This window comes from Hoplias malabaricus, chromosome 4 (assembly GCF_029633855.1).
Source record: "Hoplias malabaricus isolate fHopMal1 chromosome 4, fHopMal1.hap1, whole genome shotgun sequence".
Taxonomy (NCBI): Eukaryota; Metazoa; Chordata; class Actinopteri; order Characiformes; family Erythrinidae; genus Hoplias; species Hoplias malabaricus.
Window position 1 is genome coordinate 19,043,499 of NC_089803.1, and position 12,436 is coordinate 19,055,934.

At 39.9% G+C, this 12,436-nt stretch overlaps 1 protein-coding gene across 1 annotated transcript in view; it reads right to left on the reverse strand.

Annotated features, from left to right (window-relative positions):
• The window catches only part of slc34a1a (solute carrier family 34 member 1a), a 38,894-nt gene extending 30,114 nt beyond the window's left edge, over positions 1 to 8,780 (reverse strand). The window contains exon 1 of the mRNA XM_066667907.1: positions 8,718 to 8,780. The gene's annotated coding sequence lies outside the window, so the exon portion shown is untranslated. The remainder of the gene's footprint in view (positions 1 to 8,717) is intronic.
• Positions 8,781 to 12,436: the final 3,656 nt, after the last annotated feature.

A 12,436-nucleotide genomic window follows, 5' to 3' on the forward strand; every position in this document is an offset into this window, starting at 1 on the left:
GAATTCAGATATGTGGTGTCACCATTTGGAACAAGCTCCCTCTGTGAGCGCCCAGCAATCTCAGAGGCCCCTCCTTTTTGTTTGTCTGGAGTTGTTTTGGCAAGTTATTTGTCATTTTTGGGGTTATGTTGGAAGTTTTGTTTTATGTGTTTGTGTGTGTGTGGGCTTGGTATATGTCAATTGACACAGGCAGAGTAGTATCCACTGTCAGAAGGATTTGGGTGATGGTGCCAGTCCAGATTACTGCTTGTTCTCTTGCTTTTAAGGGCACTTCAGTAAATGTTGGTTTTTGCAGTAATGGCTGTGTCTTATTTGCCCACCTCCGGTGATGTCACAATATAGAGAAATGAATATTAATTATTCGAATGAACTTTGATATTGGATGATTCCGAAGCTCTACTACCATTAATCCCACATTTACTACTGTTAGCTCAACTTCAGCTTCTACTAATATCACAAGCCTTATTACTGTTACAATTACTTTTACTGCAGATGATAATAATAATAATAATACCTCATCTAATTCTACTGCCACAACCATTAATACTAACTCTAATTTTAATATAAATATTATTAAGATTAATCTTTTTTTTTTTTAATGTACATGGTCAAGCTCTCTGGTGTTTCGAACACATCACATCCAAAACTGAAATCTCAAAATCAGTGATTTATACCCAGAATGTTGCCCCGTGTGCTCAAGGTGACTGGCAATCAAAAGGAAGTGCACACTGCCGCTGTCTAACTTTTTTAAACAGCGTATGAGACAAGAGATACAGCGTGATATAAATGCTGAGAAGATTCTTCATGTTAAATATGGACTGTGCCCTGTTTGGGATTCTGTGGACTCTCCACGTTCATCATCAGACTGTGTTCATGTCTGCACATATGCTGCATTACTCCCAGTAATAAATCCAGCAGAAAAAACACAGACCCAGGAAACGGGAAAAGAGTGCCCTCTGAGAAATCTCAAACGTGAAGAAATTCACATATAAATATTTAACCAGATTCAACCAGACTGATAGCAGCACAGCATAACACACATAACACATAACATAACACACAGTCAGAAATAATGTCATTGAGGGTTAAACGATGTCAACAAAGAAAAAAGAATAATACTTTTAGTAAATTTAACTGATACGTCCCTGCTTCAGCCAGTAAGATCACAGGGGTTTTCAGGATAGACAAAGTGTTAAAAGTGTAGTATATTCGCCTACATCTATAGTTATTAGACATGTCCAAGTCACTCTGGATTAAAGCATTTGCCCAATTCTGTAAATGTAAATAATGGCATTTATTCATCAAAGTTGTTTTTGTTACTCATCAGTTCTTTTGGCATATATTATGTAAATATGTGTTAAATTTCTACGGCCTGAAGAAAGCTTGATTTGTGCTTACATAATTAATATGGTAGCATTTCCCACAGCCCTCCCATGCAGCTAAAGACAGTGAGGGGGCAGAGCCATGCAAATTAGCCCCCAGCATGCCCCTATAGTACCCCTGGTAAAGAATATGTTTACTGCGTAGAAGGAGATTGATTGCAGTAATGTTTTATTTGTCGTTTTATGTTCAAAGACAGTGGCTGTGTGTTGTAAGGGAATTTTATGTGAATTCTGAATTTTATGTGCTGTGTTACGTATTTGGTGGGACGTTCCAGAGCCTTATGAAACGTTGTTTGGTCCCCAGTTCAATAACAAGCATTACCCAGTTAATTGCAATGTAGCCTTGCCTAATTTCAGTGCTGTTCGCTACAATATTGTCAACAGCATCATCTGTAACTTCTGCAGCAACAGACATACTAATAACTGTGTATGGAAATGTTTCTTCTAAAGTGAATGTGGGTCTAGGGATGTGCACATTGACAAAATCAAATACTTTGACTAGTAAAATTTTGTTTTATGCACTAACTGAATAACTTCATAAACAAAAAATTTAAAAGACAGTTACTGACATAATAAAGCTTAAACAAGTGCTCCAAAGACGGTCTCAAATGGGTGAATTCATACAGCTAGGGTTTCTTACATCATTAACATACAAAAAAAATCTAATTGAGGGGCAGGATGTTCGATTTACACGTGAGTGGCAGAGGGGGTGTGGTTTATAAGGCATAGTGTCACTGTCCAATGAAAAACATGTATCTCAATTTTTAGTTCACATCCTTCACATAGGCGGCACGGGGGCGCAGCAGGTAGTGTCTCAGTCACACAGCTCCAGGGGCCTGGAGGTTGTGGGTTCGATTCCCGCTCCGGGTGACCCTCTGTGAGGAGTTGGTGTGTTCTCCCCGTGTCCGCGTGGGTTTCCTCCGAGTGCTCCAGTTTCCTCTCACAGTCCAAAAATACACGTTGGTAGGTGGATTGGCGACTCAAAAGTGTCTGTAGGTGTGAATGTGTGTGTGTCTGTGTTGCCCTGTGAAGGACTGGCGCCCCCTCCAGGGTGTGTTCCCGCCTTGCGCCCAATGATTCCAGGTAGGCTCTGGACCCACCGCGACCCTGAACTGGATAAGCGCTTACAGATAATGAATTACATTTATGCATTTGGCAGACGCTTTTATCCAAAGCGACTTACAAAAGAGGATCTAACATTCGAACTACAGCACAAATTATACAAAATACCTTACATTAAGTGCAATATGCCAGGAAGTAATAAGTGCATTAAAGAAAGACATTCAGTGCAAAAGATACTCTCGGAAGAGCTGGGTTTTCAATGATTTCTTGAATGCAGAGAGGGTTTCTGTTGCTCTGATAGTGCTTGGAAGCTCGTTCCACCAGCGTGGTACCAGAGATGAGAATAGCCTCGACTGACCTGTACGGGGGGTTGGTCGTGTTAGTAGGCGCTCCTTTGAGGAACTGAGAGGGCGGGCGCTAACGTATGGTTTTAAGAGTCTATTGAGGTAGATGGGAGCAGAACCAGTGAATACTCTGAAGGCCATCATTAGTGATTTGAATTTGATGCGAGCAGCTAAGGGTAGCCAATGCAGCTCAACTTATAGGGGCGTGACATGTGCTCTTTTTGGTTGGTTGAAGACCAGGCGTGCTGCCGCATTCTGGATCATCTGTAGTGGTCTCACAGCACAGGCCGGAAGACCTGTCAGGAGGGCGTTGCAATAGTCTAGACGGGAGATTACTAACGTCTGAACGAGGAGCTGTGTTGTATGTTGAGTTAGGTATGGCCTAATCTTCCTTATGTTGAATAATGAATGAATGAATGAATCCTTAACATTGTGTGAATATTTCATGAAGAATGGACCAATAGAAATGTTCAAAAATTAATTGGAATTAAATCTTTTTACATTGACTTGAAGATACATGTTTTTCATTGGACAGTGAAGATATTCATCTGTTCATAGTGAATGATGGTGAGTTTTTAGAAATACATCTAAGCAATTTTTTCCTTGGAAATAACTTCTAAACATGTCGATCTGACAAACAGAGTTTTAGGGCTTTAATCACTGTAAGAGGGACAGTTTAATCATTGTTATAAAATGATATTTAGCCTCTGACCTGTAGATGGCCAATTGCTCAACCCTAAACTATGCCTTGGAGGACAACCATTGGCTCAGGAGCTGCTGAATGGCTTGGCCTAGTGTATATAATATTTGCATACCTAAGGTTTTTTTTTAATGTGAATCATATTTTAATTGGGCAAACTAGGGCATGCCATTAGCAAATAAAGCTTATTAAATGTATTTCACTGAAATCTCCTAGAGTACTTTGTACATCATTCACTCAGCTTAATAAACTTTGACAAATAAGCAGCCATCTAAGTTTAACAGTCACTTGTTTTATTTGTACATTATTATTGGTTTGTTTTTACAAAAGCATTGTGATTGTTTGGTAGGTTTTGGCTTTAAATTAGCATGTTACCTTCCCTGACACTGTATTTTAAATGGAAATACTTCATTTTATGGTAGCAATTTGCAGCGAAAATGCAGCAAAGTTTAATAAAATATTCTAAAGCTATGTTTTTTAACACAGAATTTCTCATTATGTGTGATATACTGTATCTTTTAAAGCTTTCTCTAGAGCAAGGTAAACCAAGGTCAATTCTGAAGTATCTTACCTGATTAAAAAGCAGAGCTTTAATTGCTTCTTGTACAGGTGAGAAGTGTTGAGGGATGACAGTCCTTACTGCCAAGGGATTACCCGGTTTATATAGAAAACCCATCCATGTGCACTGTGTAAAATATCTGTCTCTCACTCATTAACCCAGAGGCTCTTTCAATGCCCACTCAGCAACTAAATGACCAATGGCCCAAATACTGTCCAGTGAAGTATGAAAATATATATATTTTTCCCTAAAAAGAGTTGTTTCAAACCATAGATTAACCGATATTTCATCTGTGGAAATGAGTGAAAACCTGTTAGTGATTATAATAAATAATGTGTCTATAGAGATCAGTCCTAGAAGACTTACCCTTATGGTGTCACCTTGTGAAAAGCTGACACCTTGTGGTCACATGATGTAAAACACTATCATCCGCCGTGGTCCTTACTAAACTGAATGCTTATTTATACACACTTTATATCCAAATGTTTACAGACACACCTTATATAACTCTATTAACGTCCATCATTTGTTTATTACTGCAATGGATAATAAACTCAATGAAAAGCATGAACATAAAAGATGCTGTAGAACCACTCCACATGAGCCTAAAGACACTCTTGAAGGGAAATAAAGAGCAGGAGCACTTCTTTGGGGGTTTGATGGATGAACTGGGTTGAGTTTGAGTGGTGTTTGTGATGCAACACTAATTAACCACCATCAGAGACTAACTGAATGCAGTCAGAACCTTTCGGCTATTTCCTAAAATCTACTTTTACCTCTTCCCAGAAGAGTAGGGGCTGGTACTGTAGCAAAGGGAGACACATATTCAACAGAAATGTTGGATGGGCAGGTGTCCACAAACATTTGGCCTTATAGTGTATTTAACACCCACTAAGGGAGTGAATAAATATAATAACATCAAAATGACATTTTATCCTGTGTTCTCCAACACACAACAGAAACTGTACAAGCTGCACATTGTAGAATCAGTTTTGGTGTCTTCCCGTCCTCTTTTGGCTGCAGCATGACCTCCCAAACCACTGATCCCGAGGCTGAACTCTGGTTTGTGCCAGCTGGCATTTGACACAATGTCCCAAACAAACAAAACAAGGGATTTTCCTCAAGGAAGATGGATGGGAAAACTCATTGGGAGCAAATATGCTTGGATATCAGGACTCTGAATACAGTATTGTACACTTATGTTCTCACAATAACTGGGCTAAAAGAATAGCTTGATTTATACTCATTAAAGAGCATTATTTGGTTGGAGCTGAGGTCCAGAGGTCGAGCTATATGTCGCAGAGGTTTACAAGACTTCATTAAAGAATAACTGGTACATTTTGGGCTCTGACCAAAATGAGTCATTTGATTAAAGTCATCATGAGCTTCAGTTCATTTTGGCTGATCTCCAGAGGGGCTCATTTCTAATGAATCTAGTCTCGGGTGTTGGTTAATGACTGGTGATTGAGCTGCGGAGTCAGCACCATTGTGGACCGCAGTGGACCTATTATCTTCTGACAAACTATAACCTGACATAGCAAAACACCCAGGCATGAGACCACCACCTGGATCTAAACCACGTATATGTTCTGATTAACCTCTAATAAAAATGACAAGAGCGTCATATAAAAACAAACAGTGGTTTTGTGCACAGGACTGTTGTTGACAGAGCACTGGTGAAATGTTTACTGGGCTAAAATCCATTTTTGTTTAAATGCAAACTATAAAATGGCTTAAAATTGAGTTCATTATGTGCCATCTGAACAGGGGTGGCTGAAAATCAACTGATCTACTTTAAAACGATAATAAACTGATCAAAATTAGGTAGCACAGTGATGCAACAGGTGGAATCACAGTCGCACAGCTCCAGGGGCCAGGGGTGGTGGGTTTGAGCCCTGCTCCTGGTGACTGTCTATAAGGAATTGGGTGTGTTCTCCACATGTCTGCGTGGGTTTCCTCCCATGGTCCAAAAAACACATGTTGGTAGGTGGATTGGCAACTAAAAAGGGTCAATAGGTGTGAGTCACACTGTGAACGACTGACACCTCCTCCAGGGTCTGTTCCCGCCTTACGTCCAGTGATTCTGAGTAGGCTCCGGACCCACCGCGACCCTGAACTGGATAAGCACTTACAGACGATGAATGAATGTTCAAAAATAAGATAAAATCAATTAAAAATGAAACAATGTTGTGTTAAATGTAGATAAACACAAATGTATTCATCCTTTTTCTGTAACTATTAATCCAGTTTAATGGTTGCAGTGGGTCCGGAGCCTTCCCAGAATAAACACACCCTTAAGGCAGAGGTAGTCCTTCACAGGGCAACACACACTCACACCTAGGGACATGTTTGAGTCGCCAGTCAACCTGCCAACATGTGTTTTGTGGACCATGGGAGGAAACCCACGCAGACACAGGGAGAACACACCACACTCCTCACAGACAGTCACCCGGAGGAAACCCACGCAGACACAGGGAGAACACACCACACTCCTCACAGACAGTCACCCGGAGGAAACCCACGCAGACACAGGGAGAACACACCACACTCCTCACAGACAGTCACCCGGAGGAAACCCACACAGACACAGGGAGAACACACCACACGCCTCACAGACAGTCACCCGGAGGAAACCCACACAGACACAGGGAGAACACACCACACGCCTCACAGACAGTCACCCGGAGGAAACCCACACAGACACAGGGAGAACACACCACACGCCTCACAGACAGTCACCCGGAGGAAACCCACACAGACACAGGGAGAACACACCAAACGCCTCACAGACAGTCACCCGGAGGAAACCCACACAGACACAGGGAGAACACACCACACGCCTCACAGAAAGTCACCCGGAGGAAACCCACACAGACACAGGGAGAACACACCACACGCCTCACAGACAGTCACCTGGAGTGGGACTCGAACCCACAACCTCCAGGTCCCGGGTGCTGTGTTGAACACATTTCACTAAATGAATTCCGTTTAAATGAACTGATCTGAACTTTATGAACAGACCTCAACTGTACTGAGAATGAACCGAACTGAACAGACCTAAACAGAACTGGGCTGAAGTACTTTTCTTGGCTCTGTATTTTACTGAACTGCATCAAACCGAAATGAACTGAACCAAATAGGGATGAGTTAAAACCGATATTAATTTAACAACTGAATCAAATGCAATTAAATGAAATTTGATCTGAATTTAAATTAATTTCACTAAAACAACTTGAATTAAACCAAGTTTTATTGATGTTGCTTCACGAGCATTGCACATGTATTGTCTTGATTTGAACTGATATAATTTATCAAACTTATTTGTACTGACTTCAGCCTCTGAACTCGTTAACTACTTCTGAATTAAAAAAAAATCAAAACCTGTTATGTGTATTTTTCTATGCTTAGCTGTATAACCTCCATCTCATCTGTGAAAGATTGTCCAGATTAGAGTGTCCCTGCCTGACAGATATCTTATCAGCTTTGACCAACAGACAGCAACTGTGCCCCACCCACCCTCCAGAACAAGCCTTACAAAATGGGTGTTCCTGCTCAGGTCTCATGGAGCCACCTGCAGGTACCTCAACATCTCACCTTCATGCCCAGTGACTGACTAATGAGACTGGGACTTTACTGTAACTAGAACTCATCACCAGTTTTCCGGTCTTATATTAATACATCTCTCAAAACACTCAGGACATGAGACAACTGTACACTTACTATAACTCCATCACTCTTCATTCATACTGTTCTTTATTCACACACTGCTCCTTTTTTCACTGATGTCAACCAGAGGAGGATGGGTGCCCCTCCCGAGTCTCTTTTTTTTCCTTGTGTTTTGAGGGAGTTTTTCCTCCCACCGTTGTCTCGGGGCCCATCACTTGGAGCTAGAATCCAGAATCCTCTAAACTGCTTTGATCATGCAATATTTGTTTTAAAAATGCTCTATATAAAGGGGGGGAAACCAGAGCAAAGTATATATGAGTAAAATAATGTGAGATTGTGTGAGTTCATTGACATTGAGTGTATTTGATGAGCTTTCATGGCCCTCTGTGTGTCTGAAAATGGGTTGGTTTAGCTGACTGAAGCCCTTGTGTGTACACAGAGGGATGTCTGACAAACATGCTCTGTTCTTCTCTGTGAATAAACACGTAGTTTAAAAGGGGGCTTCAAAACACCACTGGATCCAAGTGGGACGGCGGTGAATTGAAGTCAAGTGTTTACAGACTGTGTGAAGAGTTGGAAAAGAGCTTCTGCAAAATTTCAGAGACACTTCACACAGCAGTGCCCTCATCTTGAGAGCTTCTGAGCAAAACAGAGTTTTCACACTTGACAACCAAGAGGTTATAATGCTGAGTTCTCTGATGAATTGAGATTGTTGAGATTGCCTCATAAAGACCAACCTTAACATTCTTTCCTCTTTTAATATGGGGATATAGAGATTTACGTTATGGACTATAGGTAAACGTGCTGAATTTACTTGATTCTAAAGACTTAGGAAAGCAGCTAGCATTAAACATTGTTTGAATATTTGAGCAAATAATTGTTTCAAACAATCAACCTACACATCCCTGATACAAATATAAATGTGATTCAGCTGAAAGGAGTGTCAAGGTAAGCAGAAGTTAACACTATATATGATATTATAAATACAGGGGACCTCGACTTACGACGTTGATCCGTTCCTACGTCGCGTCATAAACCGATTTTTGGTGCAAGTCGGAACATACGTACCTACTGCACGTAAATAACATACTGTAAGCACTTATCCTATCCTAGCACCTATCCTCCTCGGTCCCGAGCCGCGTAACCGTGTATTCTTCCGCCGCGCCGCGCACACCAAACACGAAGTTCGCGTTACAACGTTTACGACGCAAAACCACTTCAGTCGAAACAAGGCTTTATACAGTAAATGGGAGATGTGTCGTAACCACGAAACATCGTAACTCAGGACTGACGTAACCAGTGGACCTCCTGTGTATGTATATATATATATATATATATATATATATATATATATAAATAATGTGCAATATAATGTACAGTAATTTATATATATATATATATATATATATATATATATATGTATATACACACACACATACACACACAAATTACTGTACATTATATTGCACATTTTTTGCCAGCTTTAAACATGCTGTTAACAAGTGCAGTATGTGTTTTTTCCCCCCTTAGTGATGACATACTGCTAACAACAAACTGTAAATATACTGCCAGCACTATTACTTTAAATTCTGTGCTAACATCTTGATTTCCTTTGGCACAGCATAGCGTGTCTTTTGAAAGTAACACCGCCTCTTCAAACCCATGTATATCCGGAACACACAAGAATGTCATGGGTTAGGAAGGTATAGAGCTTAATATGTCTTATAGGAATCTAATAACAACATCTAAATTTAAATTATTGGAACACACACACACACACACACATAAAAACCAATAAACAACAGAAGCAGCCAGAGTGGCATTAGAGCTGCTGGGTACAGACCAGCATGTATAATGCTGTTAATTCTCCAGCAATGTTCTGGCATCTTCTACACAGCTAAAGCTGCTCAGAATGATAATAATCACTGCTACATCTGTGTGTGTTTTAAATACCTTGTAGGCTTTAATTATCCAACACAATACACCAAATTGTCTGCATGACCATGAAAACACAACCTCTCAGATGTGTCCTGAACCAAATTGCTGTGGTGTTCCAAAATCCTCTATACGGTATCATTTCTGTGGACACAGATTCAGGCAAATTATGGGTTAAATCACATTGCCAATAGAGATTATCCACCAAAAATCCTTTTCCTTTAGTACTGAGCTTCCTCCATGTCTGGGAAACCAGCTTTAAGAACATAAGCCAAGAAATATGCTGGATGACGCGTTTGTAGATTTATGCTAAAAATGCTTCTGACACAGACTTATTTAAATCACCTGAAACCTATTCACTTATTAAACAGAGACGCTCTGCGTTTACTGTAATAAATTAAATGTATGTTGTGTTTAAAAGTGAGGAATTAGTTCATTAATCATATGAAATTTAATATATACCGTACATATACTGTACCTGACCGATTTCAAACAATTAGCAGGAGGCCAGGGGGAGGGAGGTGTTTTAAGACATGCCAACAATCTATTAAAGGTAAACAATGACACACCTCCTGCTAAAAATGTGAAACTTGTAAAGAGCTGAGACTGTGTTTTCAGTTGGTTTGGTTGGTAGGTATTCCAGGTTCATAAATGTATGTGTTACTGTACTCAAAAAGTGATATTTTTTCCATAATATATCCCCTTTTAAATAAAATGCAAACCCAAAATGTTTTGAAAAGATACTGTGAAACAGTACAGATACAAAGAGTGTAAATGTGGCATACAGTATACAAATAGTCTCATGGTCCAGTGCTTTTATTGTGTAAACACATTCAGTTGGTATGTACAGCAAGTTACGTGTGTATGTGAACTGTATCGTGTGTGTGTGGGGAGGGGGGTGTATTTCATGGGTAATATGGTGGTAATGTGTGTGTACTGGAAATATGTAGTTGTACTGTGTACATTGTATGTGTGGGTGGGCACTGAGATGTGTGTTATTTTAGCTCCTCTGATGATGAAGCAGGCATTTCAGATTCTTCTGGACTTTCCTGCAAACACAGAAATACCCTTTACACAGTGACTTTTATGGCATCAAAACATGGACAAATGATTTGAGAACCAAAAATGATGGCTTAAGAACACACAGCAGAATTCACAGTCGAGGTATTAATAAACAATACCTCTCTTGTTTATTATCTCTCTTTTGTCAAGATTTGAAAAAAACGATTTTGTGAACAGAATATTTTTGCGTTTACCCATCCATTATATACTTTCCATTCAATCCCTTTTGGCTTGAGTGAGTCTCTCATTCGCACGTCTCTTACAGTCTTGTTTTCAATTCAAAGGGCTTCTCAATTGAGTTTTGGCCCTCATTTTTCGAGAGTAGGATTAACTCAAACACTGGCTACTGAATCAGTAACAGATTTGTCAAAGAAATATGATGCACCCACGGAACAAAAACTAGAAATTTTAAGGCTGAAACTGACACTAACAGAGATACAGAAACGAATACCCATTCAAAGCAAAAAAAAAAATAGATTATAAATGTAAAATACAAAATGAATATTTCATAGAAATGTTCTGTTTTTAAAAACTGTTTTAAAACACATAAATAACAGTGCTCTCATTCACAGATTTTAAATTAGTGGTTATGGATTTACCTTCTTGTCTCCTAAAACCTTTGCCCTTATTTTGATGCCATGCACCACTCTCATACAAAGGGTGACAATATCTGACTGTTAAACCATTAGGTGATACAGTACAGCAACCTGACCACAGCTGCAGTAATTATTTACATATTCAGTGTACTGCACAGCACAATGATGAATAAGTTTGCACTTGTCAGCTTCATAAGCTTTGACATGTCCCTGTGTGAACTATGGCCTCACCTTCACTTTGTCTAAATCAGATCCACCTGGAAGTGACTTCTGGGGTATGTGAAAGGCCTGCATAGACGGAGAGATAGAACATATGTATTGTATAATACATCATTTTATATACAATATTTATGCAGTATGACCACAGATAAGTGGGGTATACTGAGCATATTGAGTTCAGGTGTTTCAGCCCCAGTTACATAGTCATGTGGTCTACATTAGCAGTAGATCTTGTCGTATTGAGTATTGGCCAGCTCAGTGCCATTAAAAGGTGGCACTGTCATTTGGGGTCCTTTTCATTGTGGTCCTCACAAGGAAAGCTTGAGAAGTTACACCCAGCAAGAATACACTCATTTAGTACTAACACGAATTATTATTTGTGCACACGAGTGAATCACTGTCAGAAAGGATCAAATGTTAGTCACATCCCTTAAAGGCGTATTTCACGATTGTAATCTAGGGTGACCAGACGTCCTCTTTTACCCGGATTTTAAACTTAAAAAAATGTCACATGCGGAACATTTCACAAACGTCCGGGACTTTTTCTGGAATTTACATAGAACTTCGAGAAGCGTTTCGTTCACAAACTAGTCCCGCCCTTCCCTACTCCGATTGGTTCGCTTGAGTGAGAAGGGGGCGTGGTGAAGTAGCCTAAACTCTTCTGATTGGACGGTCTGACTGTAGAGCTACCGTTATTGGTCGATAACCTTCTGTGTAAACATTTAATTGGTCGGTCTTCACGTCAGTAGTCGTCCACCCCCCCCCCCCTTATATAGATATGAACTATTTTTTTTGTTCGGATCACTTAAGGTGGAAATGTCCCCAAATTCGGGAGATGTCTAATTGCAAATTCTACAAAACTAAACAAGTCGAGTTACAAATGAGTAGCTGTAGTAATTTAAACAGTGAAT